At 38.7% G+C, this 25,482-nt stretch overlaps 1 protein-coding gene and 1 long non-coding RNA gene across 9 annotated transcripts in view; both read right to left on the bottom strand.

Annotated features, from left to right (window-relative positions):
- The window catches only part of NTM (neurotrimin), a 962,543-nt gene that overhangs the window by 234,773 nt on the left and 702,288 nt on the right, over window positions 1-25,482 (bottom strand). The gene's annotated exons all lie outside the window — the stretch shown is intronic.
- On the bottom strand, window positions 5,788-11,554 carry LOC306639961. Its single transcript, XR_013757707.1, has 3 exons — window positions 11,311-11,554; window positions 10,881-10,997; window positions 5,788-8,238 (listed from the first exon to the last, which is right to left on the bottom strand). It is a non-coding gene; the product is annotated as an uncharacterized lncRNA (long non-coding RNA).

Below are 25,482 nucleotides of genomic sequence, written 5' to 3'. Positions count from 1 at the left end.
CATCATGCTAAGTCAAACAGGGCAGACTCAGAAAGTCAAGAGTTGAATGTCTTCTCTCATATGTGGAAGCTAGACCAAAATAAGGGGAAAAAAGTTCTGGGGAGAATCCTGTGAAAATAGAGGGGAGATCAGTGGAGTAGAGGAAGGGGATAAAGGATGAGGGAGAGGGGATGGGAAAAGGGAGGAATTATAGAATGAAATTGACCAAATTATGCTCTGTAAATGTGTAAATATACCTCAGTGAATTTCACCATTAGGTATATCTATAAAGCATGTATATCTATTAAAAAAAGAACAGCAAACAGATGGAAGATCAGTACAACAGGAAGAAAAATGGGAAAGGAGTGAAGAAAAGAGAAATTACTGGGAACTGAATTGGAGTAAATCACATTCCATGCATGTGTGATTAAGTCAAATTGAACCCCACTATTACATATAACTGTAATGCACCAATGAAACATCTTTTTAGCTGGGTGCAGTGGCACATGCCTGTAATCTCAGCAGCTCAGTGGGCTGAAGCAGAAGGATTGTGAGTTCAAAGCCAGGCTCAGCAAAGGTGAAGCTGGGGATGTGGCTCAGTGTTCAAGTGCCCCTGAGTTCAATTCCTGGTATCCAAAAACAAAGGCAAAGCAAAACAACAACCCCCCCCCCCAAAAAAAAAAAAAAAAAAAAAACCCATCTTTTTAAAAAAGGATTAGAAAGGCAGATAGGGAGAAGACAATTCAAGAGCATCAGACGAACAACTACAGGACTCTTAGGACTGTAGGTAGCTGTCTCCACAATACCCCACTGAAACCCCACATGAGACACCCACGGCAATCTCATGTTGCTGAAGAGAGGGGAGCAGCGAGGCCCCAACATCATTTCTGAGATATGTCTTTTTTCTCTGACGCTCCTCCGGCTCACATTCTGAACGTCTCCATCTCTGCCTTTCCTTTCCCTGCTATTAATCTGATGGAGCTGTCATTACAAAGACTCCCTAATTGCTAAAAGCTGATAGTTGTCTCCTTGTTGAGCCCGATTGTAACAAATGCTGTGAATAAACATAACAATTTCCCCTGACCCAGCAGTGTGCTAAAGAATAAAGTGAGGGCATTGTGCACGCGCACACACATGCACACTGACACATACACAGTCTTCTTAAGCATATGGGGGCTGTCTCATCGCTCTAACCTCCTTGACTTTTTTGTTCTCTCTCTCTGGTTGTTTCCATGGGAACCACAAAAATAATAATAATCATCATAATAAAAGAGGAGGAAAAGCCTGCTGCTCTTCTGCTGAAAGGGGCTTCTATTTACTAACACCTGGAGTCCAGTGTCCTCAATGGACTGCTGAATTCTAACCAGATAATTCAGCTCTTCCTAACCCAGATTCATCCTTCAGATATATGCCACTCAAAGTCACTATTTGGGCCTTCCTAAAGAGAAAGACTAGGGTTCATAAGGGATGAGACTACAGGGAAAAAGGGATAAAGAGACACCTGAGTAGTCAAGGATAGGAAGCCCTGAACCTCCTGAGAAGAGTTAGTGCTCCCCCCGGGATATCGGGATATCAGAAGCTCAGTCATGTTGATGCATGCTTCTAGTCCACAGGGAAGAGCACAAGATATGGAACCAGAGATCTAGCTTTCCAACTCATTCTTCCATCCTTTCTATTCAGCCAGCCAGCTAATACATATTTAGAGAGACTGTACCATATTTTTGACAATCTGCCATAACCCAGGAGCAGTATTAATTACTGGTACAGTATAATTGTGAAATGGTCATTGTAACAGCCCTCATGGCACATCCCTTCTATTATTGATACAGATAAGAAATATATGGCATGGTCAGTGCCCCGCTCAAAGCCTTATACAAATGAGGCATCCAATACATATTTGTTCACTGAAAGAAGCTGCTAAATATCAAAGAATCTCAGGATATGATGCTCTATCTAAAGAAATATTTGTAAGTGCCTGTCTGTGTGTTAAAGAAAGGTACTCTGGAGTAGTCAATGCCTGTGATGCAGCATGAAGATAGGAGATAGCCAGATGAAGTGTGTTTTAAACAAAGGAAGCAGGAGAAAAGTACTGGATACAGAATCTGTTGGAAGGACTGATGGATAGATGACAGGATAAGTCAGCAAACCAATTCCAAATCTTCATGTGCTCAGAAAGTACTCATTATTACTAAGATAGACTTCCTGAATGAGTGTTGCATGCAGAGGAACAAGCATTTGAAAATGTCTAGGAGAAACATGGAAGGAAGAAGGAATTAGTGCAGTACAGCCAGAATGTGGGTCATGAGCAATAATGTGGGAAGGGACAGGGTAGGTAGAGTAGAAGGTAGAAATAAAAAGCATAAGGATATTAGGAGATGGTCAGCTTAAGACCTTCTAAGCCAACATAAGAAAGTGGGACTTTATCCCAAAATAATGAAAAAAAAATGATGAAAAACTCTAAAAGTGAAAGGTTGAAATCATATTTCCATTTCAAAGGCTCTCTCTGGCTGCAGTATGGAGAATGAATTGGATCAGGGCCAGCCTGAGGTGAGAGGCCAGTTGAAGGCTGCAATAATAATCCCAATGAGAGATCAAGGCAGTTTGAATTATCAAAGAGGTAGTGGGGATAGAGAGAAATGCACAGTTTAGATATTTGGGAAGTAGAGATGGAGAATTTGTGGTAATATGGAGGTTAGAATTAATATTTCCAAAATAAGTGTCAGCAAAAATACACAGGTTCAGGTTAGACCTACTGAGACTAATGTATCTCTGGGTCTCTACATGGACATAGCCAGAGGATAGTAGCTGAGGGTCAAGGGGTAAACCAAGCTAGAGCCATTGATTAGGGAACATTTGGGAGATAAGTGACATTAGAACCCAGAAGAGTGATGAACTCAACAAGGTGTCCCAAGGGACAACAACATTTCTATGATTGTCAGAGGAGGTAAACCCAAAGAACATTAAGAAAAAATAGCCAGAAAGGCCCATTAGATCAGGACACTGTGGTTTCCAGAAGCAAGTGAGAGAGGATGAATGACTTGAGGAGGTCAGGTTTGAGTTACCTGCAAAGTTTGCTTTGCAAAGGGCAACAGAGCTAATGGTCAGTTTGGTCATCTTACTGAAACTGTTTTCATTGGAGTGCCAGGACAGAGGTCAGGCACAGAGAGGCAGGAGAAAATGTGAGACACCAAGCATAAACAATGGGCAAGAAGAGACAGGGAAAAGATAGAAGTTGAACAATAAATCAGGAAAGTTAAATATAAAGTGGATTTGATCAGATTTAATTGCTGAAGGGAAATGGCATAAAGTCAGATTAAAGGAATCTGAAAGAGAAGTGAAATTACAAAACAGACTTGTCATGAAAATGTGAATGAACGCTGTTCTGTTGCACTGCTCAAAGATTCAGCCTTGGGTTGGAGAGAAAGAGCATTCCCAAGCAGATCCTTGAGAAAATAGAGTTTGAGGAAAAACAAAGACCAATGTTAGAAAGAGTGATCCTTTGGAGTAAGAAAGAAAAGCAGGATTCGAAAGGTTAAGTAGAATGGAGAAAATTGGAAATAGTCATTTTGGAGAATGGGAGAGAGAATGAAAATGGAAAACAAATTAACAAATTTCCAGATTTGTGTGTGTGTGTGTGTGTGTGTGTGTGTGTGTGCAGATCTAGGCGAGGTTGAGATCATGTACTCATGGTGGCACCACTGCAAAGAAATTTGTGATTATTTCCAGGAGCACCCAGTATAAAACTCTATGATGTGAATGTTTCTGGAGTTGTGTTTTTCCAAATGAGTATGAGACTAGGATGGTGAGGAGTTTGAAGACATTTTCAATAGCGGGTGAAACCAAGGATTTCTATGTCTAGACTGGATGGGGAAGGATATGAGGAAAGGATGAAGCTGAAGGACTGAGGCAAAGGGCAGTGTTGGAAGAGCCTTAGGTTCAAGTATACTCACAGAAGAGAAATAGCTGAATGGACAAGTTCAGAAAGACAAGAGGTAATGGTCAGAGCATTAAATATCTGATTTTGCAACTGAGAGCTGGAGATACTAGGCAGGATCACAAAGTTCAGAGGTGAACATGAGATGAAACCCTAAAAAGAAAGTTCACAAGCTATGGGAAGATAAATGTGTTTAGCACACACTGAAGACCCCAGAAATGGCAAACATGCTAGATTTTTTCACGTTGTGTTTGTCAATCATTGGACTATCTCAGACACTATTTTGGAGGCCATTCTGGACACTATTTCAGAAAAGCATTAATAGATCTACCCTGGGTTTTGAAGAGGGTAGTATCCATCCTATGTGGAAGTGAAAGGTATTATTAGAAGCAGGCCAATGTACATCACTACTGGGGCCAACAGTGATGTCCTCTGTGTGTATGTTTGTGCGTGTTTAGTTGTCATTCTCCATATCACTTTCTTCTGCACAAATATTAATCCTACTCAGCTCTAAAACCAGGTCCAGTCCTGCTTTTTGAATATTCTGCTGACAGTGAGGGCCTCCCCACTTCAGTGATTACAGCATTGTACAGCCTATGCCAAATTGTTTTGCATCTTCTTGTGTATCTTTTATATTCTTACATTATTCCTTTACATAAATCTTCACCTTTTGATCACATTAAATAGTCCTCAGTACTTGGTAGAGGACAGGGGACTTTGCCTTAAACTTTCATATTATTCCTATGTCTATAACTGGGTTTGGTACATATCAGGAATGCAAGTACCACTGCTTAATCAATTGTCTTCATTCCCACTTTCCATAAGCTACCCAACTATTAGATCTCCATGTGTCTACTCAGAAAAACATCATATGAAACAAGTCGATTTCACAGTTCTCTAAAATGAAAATCCAAACTAATGACTGTTAGCGAGAGAAGAAATTTCCATGGAGATGTATTTGAAAAGCTCTCAGGTTAAGCAAAACCTGCAGAGACTTCCCAACTCACAGACGGAATAGGTCACCGAAGCTTAACAGGCTTTGCCCAGCTCATGGGAATACCAAGATGAAGTGCAGGTAAGAGGTAAGTTGACAGATGGCTAGAATCACTGGTAGGGCCGAGACTCACCGCTGGGCCCAGACATTTTAGCACAGTGTCCAGCAGTGGGCAAAGTTGCCCGTTGGCCTGAAGGAGCAAAGCTGTCTACCCTTGGCTGCTGGGGATTTCATGCAAATGTTCAAACCCAATGATGATCTTTTTGGCATGGGGTTTTGGTACCAAGATAAGCCCTGTCTGCTCTTTGAAAAGCAGTCCAGCTGAGTGGGCCATGTGGGCACAGCTGGTGAATGCCTTCTGCAGTGACTGCACATTTAGTCACTTGGCAAATTAAAGGATGTCCTATGCAGACTGGAAGCTCTCTCTCAGTTGCTTCCCCAATGGGAGGGCCAAGGGCCATTGATTATATTGCAGTGTTCTTTCATGATAAAGCTTACCTCAGCTTCACAATGACTCTTTGGGAGCAGGCTCTGAAGGCTTAGAATTTCAGAGATAAGAATTTAGATAATATATGAACAGAAATGTATGAAACTCTTCCAATTGGACCACACCTCCATCTAACATCAAAATGCTCTGTAGGGTGTTCACTTTTCCCATTTAATCCATATTCATTTTTATTAACTTAATAAGGCACATAAGTGCTATTTTTAAAAATAAAAAAACTGCAAAAGTATAGGAGATGAAGCACTGTCTTAAAAACAATTCATGCTAAAACAATCATATTAGCTTACATTAACTGTAGGTTTAAGAAAAGTTATAATGTGGCTGTCCCAAAGCTAGTGGATTATAAAACCATACATTAGGAACATAAATACAAAACAGAAGATGGTATGGTGTCATATCCGTTATACTCATCAGACTTCATCTAGAACAATCTACCTGGAAAACCATGCTCAGCTCTGGAGTGTCAGGAAAATGAAAGTACAGTAGGACAAGCGTCAGGAAACAGATCCAGATCAGGAAATTGTTATTAAGTTTGTAAAAGAGGAGGCATAACATAATTATCTTCAATTATGTAAAAAGTTTGTCATATGGAAAAGGAGTTAGGCAAACTCTATTTTAGACCTAATGGATGTAATGAGCAAGATATCAGATTCTGGTACATAAATAGAAAGAAACTGCAGTTTTAATTATAGTAGATAACAATACAGAGTCCTGCACCAGAATATGATGACTTGTGCCATCAGTGGAACCGTGATAGCATTATCGGCATCCACCAGAAGCAACATCAAATAGAAGCACAATCTTGGGAACATCCAAGAACTTTACTGATCTAATAGAGTTGATGCTGGGATTCAAACCCAGGTGTCCACTGATTCTATATCCAAATCTCATAACCACTAAATTTTATAATCCCAAAGCCTGCCTCATAATATTCTGAGAAGGATTAAGAGAGATGATGCATATAAAGAAGTTGGGGGTGAGAACTGATAATAGAGGTAGTCTCCATGAATACTAGTTATAATTATTTATTTTATCACTATTTGTCATGGATGTCACTGGACAGAAGGAAGGGCTACATGGCATCTAAAGCCAGAGGTGGAGTTGGGGTTGTGGCTCAGTGGTAGAGCACTCGCCTGGTATGTGTGAGGCACTGAGTTCAATTCTCAGCATCGTGTATAAATACATAAAATAAAGGTCCATTGACAATTAAACATATTTAAAAAAAAAAAAACAGAGGTTTTTCTGGTTCTTTAACAGAAGCATGTGCCCTCTGAGTCACACTGCCTTTCCTTTCTAGACCCTCTTGCCAAGCATTGCTCCCTGCACTGCATTGATGCTGATGGTCCTACTATCATGCAAGGGTCAAGTGGACCTCTCTGCAAAGTCCAATCAGATACTCTTGAGTTTCTGTGTTTAATCTTAAAGTTGGACTTTTCTCTATTCAAATCCCATTCAGAATTGGCACAATTCCATTTGCTGATTCAAAAAGGGGAAAGAGGTTTTGAAAAGGCTTATAACAAAGGCTCATAAGCCTTACAGATCAAACAGCTCTTAAAGAACAACATTTTGATGAGTTAAGTGTAAAAGAACCAGAAACATACGGATTAAATTCCCCTTGAAATTTGAATGCATTTAAAAATTAAAGGGAAAAGCACTTGGCAGAATGCATTGGGGTCCTTTGCTGAATCTAAAACATTTAGAAAAACGGCTCCAGACAACATGCCCAAATGAAGCCAGTTACTATCTGGCTTACATTAAGTGCTGTTTTCCCCCCTCCCACCCCATATGTCTCTTAGGAGACGATTCAGATTCCCCTGTTTCTCTCCATTTCTTCTCCCTTAATGGCTAATTGCTAATTAGTAGAATATTTGTGTGATGGAGGAAGCAGTTCATTTTCTGAAATGGCCAGAGCCTACTGCTTAGGTCACCCTGTGGCACTCACCCAGATATCCTGTGGTAAGTGTGTTGCAGCATTGGCCAGAGAAGCTCCACAGGAGGCTAAGCCCTACACTTGGCAACATGCTAACCCCTGTGCCATCGATTTGGTGAGGAATGAAAGTCACACCAACAAGTATGTGAGTTTCCAGTGACCTGAGCCAACCTTACCAGACAATGAAGCACTCATTTGGAATTCTTGGGAAACTAAGCCTATGTAGGCAGTCTACATACAGACACTGAACTAGGTCTATGAGAGAAAAGTTATTGTACACTTGATGTCCCTGGCCTATCCAAGTGGCTTAGGGTTATGGTATTCAAAATAGTTAAGAAGCAAGTAATATAAGCAAATACGAGTTCTTCCATCTATTTTTTTTTTGTATATTATTTTAAATCCAACCTTTAAACACTTGTTTTTCATGACATTTCAACCATTTGCTCTCTACATATTAAATATAATGTTACTAACAAATATCAATTAAAATTGTCAATGAATTCTTTGGGTGATACTCAAGAGGTATTTTTGGTGGTGGGTGGTTGTTTTATTTTACAGGGTTTGTTTTTCCAAAGGTAGATGTATGCAGTCAAAAGAAATCCATATTTGGGCTTGAATTCTGCTTCTGTCACTCATCAGCCAGATGGCTTAAGGAAGACAGTCTCTCCAAGTCTCCATCTCCTTCTCTGTAAAATGAGAATATTACCATCTTTGAAGGTTGTGGCAGGGAATAGTGGGCTTCAGGAAAAAGTCAAATTCCATGGCCCTGGCATGGTTCCTGGCTTCTGCAAAGGGCTTGGAAAGGGATGGCTGCTATAACCTTTCTTTCTTGCTGTTTCCATTCTATGGGAATGGATTTTCAAAGGACTCTAGACTTGTATTGAAACCTTCTCCCACTAAGTGGAAACAGAGCACGCATTTCAGATCATCACTCTGAATCAAAGACAGGGCTGAAGGTGAGAAAGCTTAATTAAGTTGGTCACTCATCAAACTTATGAATAGATGTCCATAAAGCTTCTCTTAAGCAAGGCCAAATTCTAAGTTTTTCACTCTGTTTTTTAAGGGTCTAGACAAGTTCATCCATTGCTTTTGTTTTTATTTTATTTTTTTTCATGTTATGAAGTCTATAAAATGACTGATATTTTAGGGGAAAGGTAAAATGTGGATAATAAACTCTGGCTTTGCATGTCAATGAAAACAGGAAGAAAGTGGCTTCAACTTGCCAATGATTTAGAGGAATTCTCTTTTGGAGCCATAAAAGGTAAAGAATTGTAGTCTAATCAGTCTCTTCAAAGAATTTGTTATGTTCTGAGAAGAAGTTACAAGCAAAATGGAGAGACAGTCAGAGATGGGTACTAAAACCCAGAGCAAATTGACAAGATGCAGTGAACTTGGGCTTTATCACTTGACAAAAGATCCTTCACAAATCATTTCTCATCTTCAGTGGAACATCTGGAAATAAATATTGCCCTTAATTATTTTATAAATGAGGAAGATGAGACTGAGAGATTCCTTAGAAAGATGTTGGCATGGGACTCCAAATACTGATTCATACTTAAAATGCCATAATTCTTCCACTTCCAATTATATCCCTCCAAGAGTTTTTCTTTATCAAGTCAACTTTTTTCTCAAATTGGACTTCTTGACAATGGAAATTGTTTTATTAACTTAGTTTCTTATTTGCATTTTTCTTTCCACACTCTATAGAATACTTTCGTTAAGAAACTTGACCAACTGGTCGACCATGCTTCTGACACAGTTAACACTGAACACAACATGATGGTGATTTCTGTTTTATCAACCCTGGACCACAACTGGCATCAGCAAATAGAGTCCATGATCCAAATCCCACCCAAATGTGACCCAGCCTGCCTCTTTGATTGCATATTATCTATTGCTGCTTTTGTGTTACGAGGGCAGAGTCATGTTATTGCAGTGAGGCAGCATGGCTCCCAAAGACTAAAATATTTACTATTTGGTGCTTTACAGAAAAACTGTCATTGACCCTCAGTCTGCAAGAATTTAGCAAAAGTTACAGGTGAAAAAAAGAAATATTTAGCAAGCAGGACACTTGCTAAAAACAGGTTACAGCTGATCCAATAGCACACACTCATTACATCAGATTAATGCAGCTATTTAGCAAGAAATGTATTAGGTAATCAATACTATTGTGTCTGTGGTTTAAAAAAATAAATGATGAAAGTATGTCATTGATTACATACCCACCAGCACTATCAATATTTACCTTAGTTCAGGTAAATGCCAGCAAGATAAAGGTTACCTATTGCATAAGAAGAATTAGATTTTCAGCCAATTCTCAATCATTCTGAGACAGATTAATAAGAGCTTTGTTGCAGCAATCTTATTTTTTTCTCCTAATTTCTGCCTTTAGGCTGTTTCACTTTTTCTTCAGACTTCCAGAGGGGAGTGGGAGGGAGAGAAAAGAAAGAGCTATCCTTGTAAACCTTACTTGAAAAAGGCGACATGCAAAAAAAATAAAATCTTTACAGAAAATGAATAAACAATTTATTTTTAGATTTCTGTGTAGATTGCAATTATCTATACTCTCTAGGCTAATAATAGCTCAGAAAATTCAAAGCAATTTGGGAAAAACAGGAGCTGTTTCTACCCAAAATCAAAATTTTTCTCCTTACTTCGATGTATAACATGCATAAAACAACCAAAAGATAACATGCTTTGCTATCTAAAGAAATATAAAATCAACATGGAATTCCATCTTGGAAGGAAATTCTACATACTGTGGAATTTTTAATATGGGTCCACCAAAATCAGTGCTGTGACAGTTTTACAAAATGTTTTCACAGTTTAATATAATATACATATATTTTAATTTGATTTTATTGTAGTTAGAACACTTTACATGAGACATACCGACTTAAAAATTTTAGGTGTACAAGACAGTATTTACTTTAGGTAAAATAGGTGCAATTTTGTGCAGCAGAACTCTAGAACTTATTTATTTGCACGATGACACTTCATGCTCATTGATTGGCACCTTCTCATTCCCCTCTCTCCCATGCTACTAACAACTATTATGCTACTCTTTGATTTTTATGAATTTGTCTATTTTTAGATACTGTGTATAAGTGGAATTATCCACTATTTATTCATCTGTACAGGCTTATTTCACTTAGCATAATGTCATCAAGGTACATCCATGTCATAGCAACATATCGGAATTTCCTTTTTTTTTTTTAATAAAAATTCAGACATCAATACACAAGTAGATTTTTTTCACACCCTGGCCATAGTGACAAGCATACAATGTTTCTGAATTAGAAATGTATATGAAATTATGGCATTTGTTGGTAAATGGAGTCAGAGACTATCATGCTAAGCAAACTAAACCAAACCCCAAAAACCAAAGACCCATTGTTCTGTGTGGATGCTAATTCACAATAAGGAGGGGGAGATAGGAAAGAATAGAGTTACTTTATATTGGGTAGAGGGGAATGAGGGGGGGAAGGGGTATGTGGGTAGGAATGATAGCAGAGTGAAAGAGACATTATTAACTTACCTACATGTATGAGTGATGTGACCCTACAATATGTATAATCAGAAAAATGAGATTATAATCCATTTGTGTATGATCTATCAAAATATATAAATGCATTCTACTGTCATGTACAACAAACTAGAAAAAATAAAAAATGATATAATTTTTAAAATGTATCTTATAATTCATATGTGCATTTAACACAGTCCCCCTCTTTCTACTTCTTCCCAAGCTACAAAGCTATTATCAAATTAATACGCACCTAATACTTTCTACAATACTTTCAAGTCAAGCAAATATATATTTTCCTGGGAAACCAAGACAGAGTAGGGAAAATTCATTTTTCATAAAACATCTCTGAAATTAATCCTTGTTCTTCATATACTATGACCCAGATCAAGAGTCTGTATTTTCTAATATGCCCTAACTCTGGGTCAGCTTCCCCACTCACCTGTGTGCTGAGTCTCACAAGAACAATGATAGTTGCCAGAGAAGCAACACAACCGTATCTCTTGCAAACAAATGCTGTCCTGAGTTCCCAAGGTCTCAAAGTCAGTCATGGTTTTCCTTCCTAGCAGCCCTATGGCTTCAAACAGCCCACCAAGTTCATTCTAAAACAAAAAAGCAACTGAGACTTCACATTGTTTTCCAAACAACCCACTATCCCATGGTCTATTGCAAATTAGTGGAGGGAGAATCTGTGCTGAGAGATAAATCTTACTGTGACATTTCAAGACTCATCCTCGGCCAATTAGAACTGCCACTGTGACAGTGGCTTGATGGCACAAATTCCAAACATGCCGACTTTCTGAAGTCCCAACCACTTAGGAGACTAGCAGCATCCTTTGCAGTCCTGATGGGAGAGCAGGTGTGTATATTGGTTTATGGTCAAGCAAACCCAAAATGGGTTTGTGGTCAGATACACAGTAGAATAAAGAAATAAAAATGGGAATCGAGAAACTGCTGACATGAAAAAGGCTTTCATAGGACAAGTGGCTCCTCAGCCACAGCATTTACTTTGGTCTCCGAATGCAACCTTGGGCCACACAGGAGCCTTGATTACTGGAGAGATGAATTAATGGTGCTTTATTTTAAAATGGAATTGACCTTAATGGTCAGATTGGTGAATTTCATCGTGGAGATTTGGCCTGCAGTTTTTAAGAATTGCTTCAGGTCAGGACATGTTGTATCTCTTCCCATGTTATTTAAGTGTCCTTATATTCCTCAATTATCTTTCAGGAGAAAAGGTGAAGTCATTTCTCCATTTTATAATATTCATGGTTTGCCATTTCCAAAGCACATTTTTATCAGAGGGGCCAGGTTCTTTGCATACTTACTACAACTAATGTAACTCAGTGTTGGGGACATTTACATCTCCAAATCTTTACGTCTGCAGCTTCTTCTTTTTTTTTTTTTTTTTTTTTTCTTTCTTTTTCAAGTTCACAAACTTTATAGTAACTCTTACAGCATGAGTAAGCAAGATGACCCATTGTTTAATCCTAAAAGTGCTTATTCTTAATGCCCAAAATGCTCTCTTGGACTACCAACTTTATTATATTCTCAGGGAGTAAAAGCAATGTAAATTACAATCTACATTAATCATTGTAAGAAGTCATGCCTGCTAGATGATGGGTCAGGGCAGATGAAAAAAATTCTCATCCATTCTTATAAACAAGGGAACAATGCCCCAAAATGCCTTCCTAACTAGCCTGCAGGCTCTTTACAGATGCATGGAGGGACTGCATTCCATAAACCCAGGAATACAGTCTTAGTTTACTCTAATAACTTTCAAAGTCATTAATGCACAGCTTTCTTCCTGAAAATTGGCAAAAATGTCTTTAACTCTATGGGTATTTTCTTTGTTAAGTATGTAAACAATAATAGCATATAGACTTTCTGAGTCTTATATTGAGGCATTAAAGATATGATAAACTCGATATAGTATATTTTGCACATCTTAAGAATAAAAAAGGAGACAATAGGCATCACTCCATGAAACATGCATTAGTTGCACCAGAACACAATAATTTCTATTTATAGAAAATGCTTACATAGCTCCTCCTGCAGTTTATGGATATTTGCTATTTTTATTGGTGCATTATAATTATACATAATAGTGGGATTCATTATATCATATTCATGCATGCACATAACATCATTTGATCACTCTTATTCCCCAGGACCTCTACTTTCTCTTCCCTCCTCCCCCTGATCCTCTTGCTTTACTCTGCTGGTCTCCATTCTTTTATTTTTCCATAAGTCACATATCATTCCTAAGGATAAGTAAGCCGCCCTACTCCCATTTTTCTGGTTGGATAAACTGAGATCCAGGGAACATAAGTCCCATGGTCTCAAACATGAAACAAAATAGCATATTTTCATTGGATTTTCTTCCTAATATGAAATTTCTCACTGCAACTTTTTACTTTTAATACAGAAGAACAATGAATTTGGAAGCCCTTAGCCTAAAAAGGACTGCCAAATTCTATGTTCTGATACCAATGATGTGAAACCCCAGTGGTCCACAGGACAGGCAGAGCCAGCACATCTCTATGCTCAGGGCCTCTGAGACTGCAGTCTATGTGCAACAGGGCTAGACTCATAAACCAGACTCATTTTTCAGAAATGACACCATCCTCCGATCTGTTCCGATCTGGCCATCGAGTAACTTTCAGAAAGTGTTTGTTAGAAACTTGTTCTTTCAGAAGAACTCCCAAGAGAAAATCCTCTATTCTTCTCAGCAGTAAAATAAAAAGCATCCCCCGCCCCTTCCTCATGATGCACATACTCTCAGAGCAGTGATGAAGAATTGCAACTGTAAAAGAGAGAACCAGAGACCCATGGATATGACTGCAGATCTCTCCCGGGGAAGTGGCAGGGAGATCTGTGCACATAGCATTCTCTCATTGAAACGGGCCTCCTGTCTTCCGTAAAACTAAAAATAAGGATGATAACTAGAAAGATTTATCTGAGTCTAAAAGGAAGTTCTGACATTACCAGAATGGCATCTCTCCAGAAAGTCTGTTCTTTCCTTTTTCATTCACATCTCCACTTAGGATTTCACTGAAAATATAGCTAAAGGGAATGATTCTTTCCCTATGGTTCACAACAATAAGATTGCCCAAGCTAGCATACACTCCCTCAAAACTTGGTTAATTACTCACCAACAGAAATACCAAAGCAACAATCAGTTTCATGAATATGTGTTTGAGAACCCTTATTGTTCTAAGAGACTCCTAATTATATGTTTCCTCTGGTATCTACCCCCTACCCCTCCCTACTTCCCTACGGGAGTCTGAGTAACACAATCAAAGAAGATTCTAAAGAGGCTTGTCATATCCTGGGGTTTACAAGACATGGTATTCAAAAGGCAGTGATGTTAATATTGTTTTACAGTATGCTGACTGCTTGGGGGGTTTACAGCCATCTGTGTGTATTAACCCCTTTCTAAGTCAGGAGAAGGGCAGGTTGGCTCATTCATGGCGTTGTGTGCCTGCCTCACCACGCTCTGGCTCTACCCAGTCATTGATTTGGGGACAGTTCATTTTTTCATTTTTATTAGTGGGAAACATACACTAGTAGACTTTGATGCAACAGGCACCACAGATTCTGTCCTACTTGATCCTTGTAACAATCATAATTAGAATTAATTTTGAGTTCTCCAAGAGTTTAGTCTGGGATATACAGAATATCATATCCAGGTGTGTGTGAACTCTCTGCAGAGAAGAGGTTACCAGATTCATAATCCAGGACTCCTAACAGACCTATTGCTACAGATGGATACCCTGGATATCATATAAATGAAGTCATATTTTATTGTATAGTAAGTGTCAAAACAGCAAATATTTTATGGAATCTGATGAAAACTACAGACCCCAATTCCAGAAAATAAGTTTGCATTTTCTTTCTCACTAGCTCTTTTTTCTTTCCCCCTCTCCCTCTCTCATTTATATTTTTTCTCTCCCTCCCTCCTCCCCACACACACCAGAGGTCCATTTCAAGCAATGGATAATCTGCTTCATGTTTTGAATATAAACCTTGCTGCCTGACCACTGGCAGCTTATTTTAAAACTGATTTTTTTTTCTTTCTTCTTTTCCTTCTTCTCTTCCCTATCCACAAGGGAAGGATGATTAACATTGTTCCTGCCCTAAAATGAGTTATCTGACCTTTTGTTCACTGTCCACAGGACTAAGGAAACTCCAGACCTGGGAGCTGGAACAACAGCTTCTTCAAAGATGTACATTAGACCTTAATTAGATCTACTGATAATGATGCTTGGAAAATACTCCTTGTATCCCCCTTTTAAAGATTGTTCCCCCGTCAGTAAGAATGGCAGTCTCTATGATGTGAATCAGTTGCCAATCTCCTTTGATATAAAAATAACAAAATTTATTTTTCCCTTTATTTAAAACTTTGTCCTTGTTACTGGGGCAAGCATCAAGCTTTCAATCAATATCTACCCCCCCACACATACACACACACCACACTATGTAATTCTAGGAGGTTCATGAACTTTGTAAAACTCTTCTGGGTCTACCAGCTCCATGTTAGGGATTTATTAGAAATTTAAGGTCTAAATATTTAGCATGTCCCTGTCTGCATTCCCATTGTAACCATGTCTAATAGACTGTAATGGCTCTTTGATTTTCTTGTCCTTTGCTGATAGAAAATTATTTCCTCAATGATGGGAAAGTAGCAGTCCACTACCACAGTACTTAATTTTAATCCATACATATGTATCAAGAAGTCATTATAGGCAAACACTGAGTAAATCCCATGATGGTCGATTTCCCATGTTCACTCAGCTGGTTTAAATTCAACCACGGACTTAGGGTTTGCTACAAAATGTTCTGTAGATGTTTATTAACATTCAAAATCAAATTGACTTCAAGTAGAGGAGATCATCCTAGATGATCTAAGTGGGCTTCACCAGATGAATTGAAAAATTTTCAAAGCAGAACTGAGACTTTCAGGAAGAAAAAGAAATTCCAACTGTGGACAACAGCATTGGCCTCAGCCAGGGAGTGCCAGCTGCTCTTGTTGATGTCTCGCCCTGTAATTTCTGACTTGCTCCACAATCCTATAAGCCAATTTCACAAGGTAACCCCCTTCTGATGCCTTCTTCTTCTGTTTATATAGTTGAACCCTGGATGATAAGGATTTTGTGTGGGAAAGAAGGTGCTGCTGGAATAAATGTCTCTTAAAAAGTGTAGCTGGGTTTTGAATTGGATAATAGGTTGAGGTTGGAGGGCTTTTAATTGTATGGTAGAAAAAGCACATTGACTTGAACAGGATAAGCAGAGGCACCTTTGGTTAGGTTTCAGAAGGAAATTAGGAACATGCTACTAGAGACTGGAAGAAAGGCATTTCTTGTTCTAAAGTAGCAGAAATTTAGCTGACTTACATCCTACAGTTAATGGAAAGCAAATGTATCAGCAATGAACATGGACTTTTAGCTGAGGAGATTGCCAAGAAAAGTGACAGGTGGAGTCTGGTTTCTTCTTTCTGCTTATAGTAACATGGAAGAGGAAAGGGATAAACTGAGGAAAGAACTGTTAAGTATAAAGGACATTGATGGTTTGAGAAATTCTCAATCTATTAATATGCTAACAAGATGTTAAAATTAGGTCAGACATTGCTAGCAAAACATGCTCTGAAGAGAAGGTTAATTGTGTGGCTAAGCAACCTTTTGCTGCTGCTGAAATGATTGAGTGTATGATTCGTGGACAATCAGAAGAAGTCAGAAATAGAGATGAGATTATCCAGAACAGTCTGTGAAGAACCTACCCATCCAATAGTATAAACACTGACATACATGGAGGATTCAGTTCTTGAGAATATTGTATCAACAGAAACATTGCAGCATGGACTGAAAAAGAGGAAGATGTGACAAAATTAAGGATGATTGTTCACCTCACAAAAGTATACAGGAAGAAATTAGGCTGACAAAACTTGTAAGTTGCAAATAGCTAATCCCATACATGAAAAATAATGGGTGATTCTAAGGGCTAAGCCTTGAGAGCAGAAACAGAGGTGTAGGTCCAGAATATGGAGATTTGAGCCACAGAGATTATTCCCAGGCCTTATGTTTTAATGGAATTCACTCTGCTGGATTTTGAAAGTCATTGGAACAGGTGGCCTTTTCCTTCCTTCCATTTTCTCTTCTTTGTAACAGAGTGACTATTACAGTCATCTACATGTGTCCTATCACTGAATATTAGAAGCAGGTCACTTGTTTTCCAGTTTTACAGGTGCACAGATGGAGGGGAATCTCATGTCAGGGTAGAATATGCCCAGAGTGTCACCCATATCTGATGAAGTTTGGGAGTTTTTGGAATGATAATATTTAGATGAGATTTTGGACCTGAGCTTATGTTTTAACAGGATGAGATTTCTGGGAATGATAGGATGGGGCAAGTGTATTTTCATGTGGGATAGACATGAATCATTGAGAACCAATTTATGGTAAGTTGAAAATTTTCCCACAAAAGCTATCATATCCTAATCCCTGAAATATTAGCTTCTATTGAGGGGTGGGGACAGGTGTTTATTCATAGATGTACTTAAGTTAAGGATCTTGAGATGGAGAAATTATTCTGGATTGTCAGGATGGGTTCTAAATGCAATTGTATATATTCAAGTAAGAGGAAGGAAGAAGGAGCTCTGAACATAAATGAAAGAGACTATGATATACAAATTGAGCAAAGAGAGATGAGGAAATTCTCACTTTCAAAATTGGAGTGGCATCGCCACAAGACAAGAACACTGGAAGTCAATGGAAGCCCTTGGAAACTGGAAGTGGCAAGGAACAGATTATCCTCCACATCTCCTAACAGAAGTATGGCCCTGCTCACATCTTGGTTTTGGTTAGCAAAATCAATTTTGGACTTTTGGGTTTCAGAAGTGTGAGATAATAAATTCACATAACACGTTTGTGATAATTTGTTACAGCAGCCATAGTAAAACAATACAGATCCTACAGAAAACTACACTGGAAAAGTTTCAAATCTTCCTCCTTAAAAAGTTATGAATCAAATTATGGAAGGATCTATAGGAAAATCAGTATGGAGGATCCTCAAAAAACCTAGGACCATAAGACTCATTTATATCATTCCTCACTATTTATCCAAAAGAATTAAGTTAGCATACTACCTACAGCAAATAGATGCATACCAATATTTATAGCAGCATAATTCACAATATTGAGGTATGGAAGGAACCTAGGTATCCATCAATAGATAAATGAAAATGTGGTATTTATGCACAATGCAGTTTTATTCAGCTATAAAGGATGAAATTATGTCATTTGTAGAATAATTGATGGGACTTGAGAACATTCTATTAAGCAAAATAAGGCAGACTCAGAAAGTCAAAAGTCTTATGTTTTCTCTCATGTGGAAGAAAGGAAAAAGTGAAAAACTGGGGAATCTCATAAAATTAGAAGAATCTCATAAAATTAGAGGGAGCTGGTTATAATATCAATGGAGTAGAGGAAGGGCAACACAGGGAGGGGGAAAAGGAGGGAGAAAGGTGTTATTGAAGAATGAATTTGACCAAATTAGGTTACATATATGCAAGAATATGTCAAAATAAATCCCACCATTATGTATAATCATAACACACCAATTAAAAAGTAATTTAAGAATTTAAAAATATATAACCTGGCAAAGTGGTACATGCCTGTTATCCTAGCAACTTGGGAGGAGGAGGCAGGAAGATTGCAAGTTTGAGGTCCACCTCAGTAGCTTAGCCAGTCCCTAAGCAACTTAGCAAGATCCTGTCTCAAAATAAAAAAAATATAAAGGGCTAGGGATGTGGATCAGTGTTAAAGAGCCTCTGGGTTCAATCCCTAGTACCAAAAATAAAAAAAATAAAATAAATTATTACCCATACCTCCATACCTTTTAAAAAATGTGCTTTATGTGAAGTATGGAGAACTATAAAGCCATTAAACTTGACTCTAGTCAGAATGTAAAGTTCTCAAGTGATAGTCCCAAGTCTTTTAACTTTAGAAGTTAAAATCCATAGAATGCTTGTAAAATATGGAATAACAAAACTTAGTGTTCTAGACAAGATTATTTCCTGCAATGGAAAAATAAGAACAATAAAAAATGAGTGAGAAGGGAGCCAGTTGGGAACCTGTTGCAATAGGTGCTGAAACAAGTTTCTGAGCCAGTGATTACAGACGGCATAAGAAGTACTTTTCAGTTAACGTGTATTTCTGAGTTGAGTCTGTTTTCAAGGAGGCAGAGAAGTGGCCAACCACATGTGATTACTCAGTGGCAGGAAAATGTTGCACACATGCGGTGAAGAGTTGGGGGCAGCCTAATTATGCACAGCTATACCAGAAAGGACGTCTGAGCTTGGCATCTCTTCTGAGGGAGCTGGTTATAAAATGTCACAGTATTCAATGGCTGGGAGCGCATACAATGTTTACAAAGACTTCCTTTCATGATTCTTAATGATCCCATAGGCCAGCTGCATATGATTTTCCAAAAGTCATATACCCCATACTCTTGTGCACAGAGAGGTCTGTGAAACATACAAGTCCGCTAGCCTCTTCCTAGGAGAGTAGATAGAAATGAAAAGTTCAAATTTTAGCATACATGTACATCATTGCAGGTATAATAATGGATCCATGATATTGTGCTGATTTTCACAAGTAAGCAGAAATGCAGAAACACATGTGCAATGAATCATATTCTAGAAAACCAATGAAATGTGATGGTTTTATTAAATGTTCATCCATTTGAAATAGAGAGGTATGATATTTTGACCCATAACCCAAGGTGGTCACCTAAGGTGCCTTCTCTATGGAAAGTACAGTTGTTAGCCTGAAGAAAAATTACCTGGAAGAGAATCATGGAGTTCAAAGAAGACAGATCTGTTAGTCTTCTTGCCTTCTCCTCTAGCTATTTTCAGGTTTGTTTCCTGCACTGTGTGATCCAGGGCTTTAGTCAGGCTCATTTTAAATCATCCAAAAATCCGTAGCTTCAAATCCTTTCCCTTAAAGGAATCGCTACATTGTAGGAGGCCTCACCATTAAACTCTTCATTCCTGACAGTCACCTTGAATTTGTCTTTGCTCAGATACCTCTCATTATACAGTCTTGCACTTTTTGGATAATGAAGGACTGTATTTGATATCTATGGGGGTATTTCCATTTGTGGAGCTTGTATTGAACTTAACTGAAAGTTAGCAAAGTTACACACACTTATAACTGCTAAATTGCAGTTGTTAGGAGATCATGATCACACACACACACACACACACATACACCCCCACACACATATCCTTATATATCTACATATATATGTCAGCATTATAATACATTATAATCCAAGGTCATAGATGGGTTTTGAATCCTAAATTATATGCAATCATATTTGCTAATATGCATTTGGTGTTCTGGAGAAAGATCTCCTTTAGTGGATCCTTAAAGATATAGTTAGATCTCATAAAGGAGTAACTTTTGCTTGGACGTGTCTAAATGAACTTTCTGTCTTCATCCCTTCTTTCTCTCCCGTTTTGCCTTCCTTGAATCCTTACACCCTCTCCTCTCCTCCCCACACTGCTTTTCTGATATTGCCTCCCTCCTCAATTGCCCTCTTAGTGTTAAGAGCGAATTGTGTGGTGCCCATCTTGCTCTGGAAGAGAGCATTCTGCTCCTTAAACTTGCATTGCTTTTGAGATTGACAGAGTACACACTGATTTTGAGATTGACTGACTCTGTGCAGAAGGGAATGAAGAGAGGGTGAAGATGTGAGAGGTCCTGGTTTAATGCTAGAACTGTGTTTGTTCCCCTTTCTCTACATGAGCTGAAGTAGGAGTCTGACTCACCAAATTATGTTCCCTCTCCAGACAAAGCCCTGGGAGGCAGGAGATAGAAGAACACTTTAGTTTCTCACCTGTTCTGGCCTCTAGGGAACAGAGCTAATGATCAAAGAGTATTCCAACAAAAAGCAATTCCCCCTTGATCCTTGCTATATTAAAATCATGTCAAATGAGCCAAAGTCCAGCTCTGAAATGACTGAACAATTAAGGCATGGCCAGGGTGAGGAGAGATTGGCTTCTGTTGGTTTATTACACTTGTTCCATCATTTGAATGGGGTACTGAAAAACTGGGATCCACCACAGCTTTGAATATTGTTTTTTAAAACTTTTCCTAATTTGTTATACATAACAATAGAATACATTTATCAACTTTATCCTCTGCCACTTTCGGGCTTTCTATCCTCCAATGACAAAAGTCTCATGATTTTGTGGGTGTTTCTTATGCCCAGTCCTTCGGGATAAGGGCACTTCAGGAAAAAATGATAGACTTTCAGTGATTCACTGTGGGATTTTGACATTTCTTCTCCCAGGCTTCTCCTGGTGACAGGACAGGTTTTATTCTGCCAACTTCCAAACCAAGATTCCCCATGGCTTCTCCTTAAGCAAATTTTGTACCTCCTACACAGATAGACTGAATATTTGTGTGACCCCTTAATTCATATGTTAAAACTCAATCCATTGTGTGAGGATATTTGGAGGTAGGAGCTTTGAAGGATGATTATCTCTTGGGGGTTGAGCTTTCCTGGAGCCCCTTGTAAGGGAAGAGGAACATCCACACCCCTTCCTTGTGAGGACATAGGGAGAAGACAGGAAACTTCTGTACACTAGGAAACAAGATCTCACTAGACATGGGATCTGCTAGTCCTTTGATCTTTCCAGGCTTCAGGACAACAAGAAATAAATGTCTGTTGTTTGAAGTTACCTAGTTCATGGTACTTTGTAATAGCTGGGCTGAATATGACACCTACCCATATCTTTCCTCCAAAGACCCAAGCTTTCTTTCCCGAAGCCCAACCCACTCTGCCTGGCATCCAGCCCCATAAATACCTAAGTGACTGAGAGCTTTGGCCTTCTGTTTCGTTGTATAATTCACTACATGGAGTTTTTCCTATTCAATAAAGGACTTCATTTCTATTGACTTGCAAAGACCACACATTTCAAGTGCAGCCAAAACAAATCAATGTCACATGAGCCAAATAAATCCCTCTATTCCACAGAGCTAATGATCCTGAAGTCTTCTCACTGTCTGTATTTTGGTTAGGGCTGGTTACTTCCTGTATGATCACAATATTATCTGCAATACTAAGTTGCTATGCAAAATGCCCAAAGTGCGTTTTTTAAGAGGGAAAATCCTTTTTGAAAGATTCTCCTCATTGCAAAAATTCTCCATTTCACTCACTCCTCCAAAACATGCCAGTCTCTTCTGCTATATTCTTGAGCAACACACTTCTTAGAAAAAGTTACTCAAAAAATACTCAAATTAGTTAGACTTCATGACTGAATCTTTAAAGCAGTTGCTATTGAAAGAGTATGAGGGGTTTTCACTTTTGTTTTAGGAACTAGCTGGGTTAGCACCTGACAAATCTATTCTTAGCTTTGGTTTGCATGATTAGCCCCTCACTCTCCCAAACTCAAATATATAAAAACAAACATAGAAATTACTATGTGACACTGCTCCTCTTTCATTCTCTGCTAGAACATCTTGAGGCAGGTTTACCGTTACTGACCTCAGGGTAATTTTTTTGCACCTGGGAGGTAAATTACTTCCAGGTGAGGCAAAACCAGATGGCCTCAACTTTCCTGGAGTTGATTAAAATGATTGTACCTGCTTCAGAAGTCTACCAATCAAACACCAGGGTTTGATTTACCATGGTAACGTCTCAGCCAGTGGCTTCTGCACTGTTAGTAGAAGATGTTGAATCTACCAATTAAAACTAGCAAATGATACCCCCTATCTGATACACACACACTCACATCACTTCATTCTAAGTGCTTGTACAGAGCCAGCTGCTGCTGAACAAAAGGAAAATTGGAAAAAAAAAAAAAAAAAAACCTTTTAAAAAATGGAGTTCCTGCTTGGTGACATATAGAATAATAACACAGGTCTGTAACCCTCCTGGCACAATCTACCACCACACAGATACTAAAGATGCTTGAACTGTATAATTGCCTGGGGTCTCAGGGGACATTCATCTGTGCTTGGCAAGGATGCCCGAGAACAGAGGAGGAGGACAATTTTCCCACTCACGAGGTATCAAATGTCTCCTAAGTTAGCCATATGAATCCAATACTCTGTTTGTATCAGATGCTATTAGTTCACCATGCGTCTTCACTCTCTGGTTTATAATCCAAAACGATTCAATTTATTTCTGCTCAATTCAATTCTATTCAATCTAATTCAATTTAATTCAACACATTCATTAGACACATATTATATTAGGTATAGACTGGTATGAAAATTAGTTACAAACAACCCTTCCCCACAAGGAACCTGAGATAATTTATCAGCCAGGATTTGAGGGACCTTCATAATTGCAATATGAAGGATGCTAAACATCAGTGAGCATAACACCTAAGGTGTTGATAAGGACATTTAGATGACTTTGATATATTGGCCATTCTATTAAAATGTACACAGAAAGTATGCCAAGGCTAAGCAAAATATTATTTATGTATGACAGAAAATAGTTGATAGGGCTATGAGAGACTTTGCTTTTATATTTATTTGCTTCTTAGATTATGAACTTATCATAATGCATAACTATCTTGATTTTCAAATTAAAATGGCAACTAACTAGAATGGGTATTTTTTGAAAGACAAAGAAAACAAAGAAATAGGAAAAAAAACTTGTGCTGCAGCACAACCATATCTTCAATGCAGCATTAACAGTAAAACAAATAAAAATCTAGAGGCACTTTAGTGTGCATTCACAAAATGCCATCTTAAAATCACTTAGATCTTCATTATTTTTTCAACATAGCAAAAGTGTTTGCTTTTGCAGATGCTCCAACACACACAGTCATATTCAGACCAGTAAAAAATAGCAACGGTTTGCAGTTATGACCACTAACACCATTTGTAGACATGTAAAATCACAAAAGATTAATCACCATATGAAACGGGCAATACACTGATTCATAAACTATTCTGCAACCTCAGATCAAGATCCTTACAGAAACAAAGTATCAGTAGCCTGAAATAGCAAGAAATTGTACATTCCTTAAAAAATTCAATGTAGTATGTTATTTCTGTGACTGGAAGTAAAAAAAAGAAAAAAAAAAAAAAAAAAAAAACCCAGTCTTCAGTTTCCTATGAGCAGTTTCCACCAATAACATGTGATAGGGTGAAATGTTCTCTGCATTGCTCCAAATTTATATATTCATTTTACCTGTTTATAAGTAGTAAAAGGCTCTCCCTATCAACCTTAAGTGAAGGACAGTGGACCAAATATTTCCTCTCACTGCCTGTGTGCTCTATTAAATGTAGATACAACATTCATTGATAGCACATTACCTTTTGAAATTTAGGAAGCCCTTCCTCTAAGGTAGACACTCCTAAGGAAACAAGAATTTGGATGACAATGTCAACCTTCTGAGTACTTTATTAGGTCACATACCCTAACCAGGTAAACTTAGTCTCCTTCTGCACACACAGTTCCATTATCAATGCCCTAACAAGCAGGAGATTTATAATAAGACAATTCAATGTAGACAGAAACTCAGAACAGAATCACAATTACTGGATGCATTATAACTCTGGGAGAAAGTTCAATGCCAAGGTGTGATCTTCATGAGATGTAGCATGTCTGTGGATCTGCCTACGGAGGCAACTCTGCCACCAAACCAGTGGCCTATGTCTGAGGAGGAGAGAAAAACTCCTCTTGTATTTGCACTGTGAGAGTTATGATCCTTTATAAAGAAAGTCTGGAGGAGGCTATGAGTCTTCTATCTGGAGAACGTGGATGGTCACAGGTCTCTGGAGGACAAGAGATCCTCTGACCTGGATAAAATACACATCCCATCTCACTGTGCTGTAAAAGTGCTCCAGAGAACCCAGGGCAGGAAGGTATATAATGAGATACTGCGCAGCTTTGAGTCTGGCTAGGCAATGGCACTGGAAATCAGCTGGGAGAGAAGGGAATAAAAAATGTGGGTATCCTTGTCATGAATACCCCAAAGAAATAAGCCAGACTCAGACATGAAGGCAAAGTTCTTGAGAAGATTTGAAGGGCTCCAAAATGGAGTCTATGGGGACTGGTCACAAAGCACCACTCTGAGCAATATTGGATGCTTGGCTTTGGTAGACCTCGATCTGGTTTGGGATGTGAGGTTCACCATGCCAAGTAACCAGACTGGTAGCTATAGGATGTGAATTCTGGTCTGGTCAGTGCCACCAAATTGTTGGGAAAGTCACTTAAGTAATCTGGCCACATTGTCACCATTTCAAGAATGAACAAATGTGTGAAATCATCAACACATGATTCCTAATGTCTTTCTCTGTCCTGTCCAAGCTATTCTATGACTGAAGGAGGGTAAGAACCTGTTGCACTATTGCTCGGAGACTATAAAAGTGCCTGCGGGGATTCCCCTTCCTGTGTCAAGGCCAGGTGCTCAAGGAGTCCAGTGTAAAATCTCGGAGGCAACCAGGTTGATGGCTGGCCATAAGGACCAGTGGGCCAGGAGCCCCTGTTACGGAGAACCACCACTTCTTGCTGGGGCTGCTCCAAGCAGCTCCGCTTACGGAAAACCGCGGCTTCTTTGCCTGGCTTGCTCCAAGCAGCTCGGCGC

This window comes from Sciurus vulgaris (assembly GCF_902686455.1).
Source record: "Sciurus vulgaris genome assembly, chromosome: 11".
In the NCBI taxonomy this organism is placed as follows: domain Eukaryota; kingdom Metazoa; phylum Chordata; class Mammalia; order Rodentia; family Sciuridae; genus Sciurus; species Sciurus vulgaris.
Note: the sequence above shows the minus strand (reverse complement) of the source record. Positions and strands in the feature narration are given on the sequence as shown.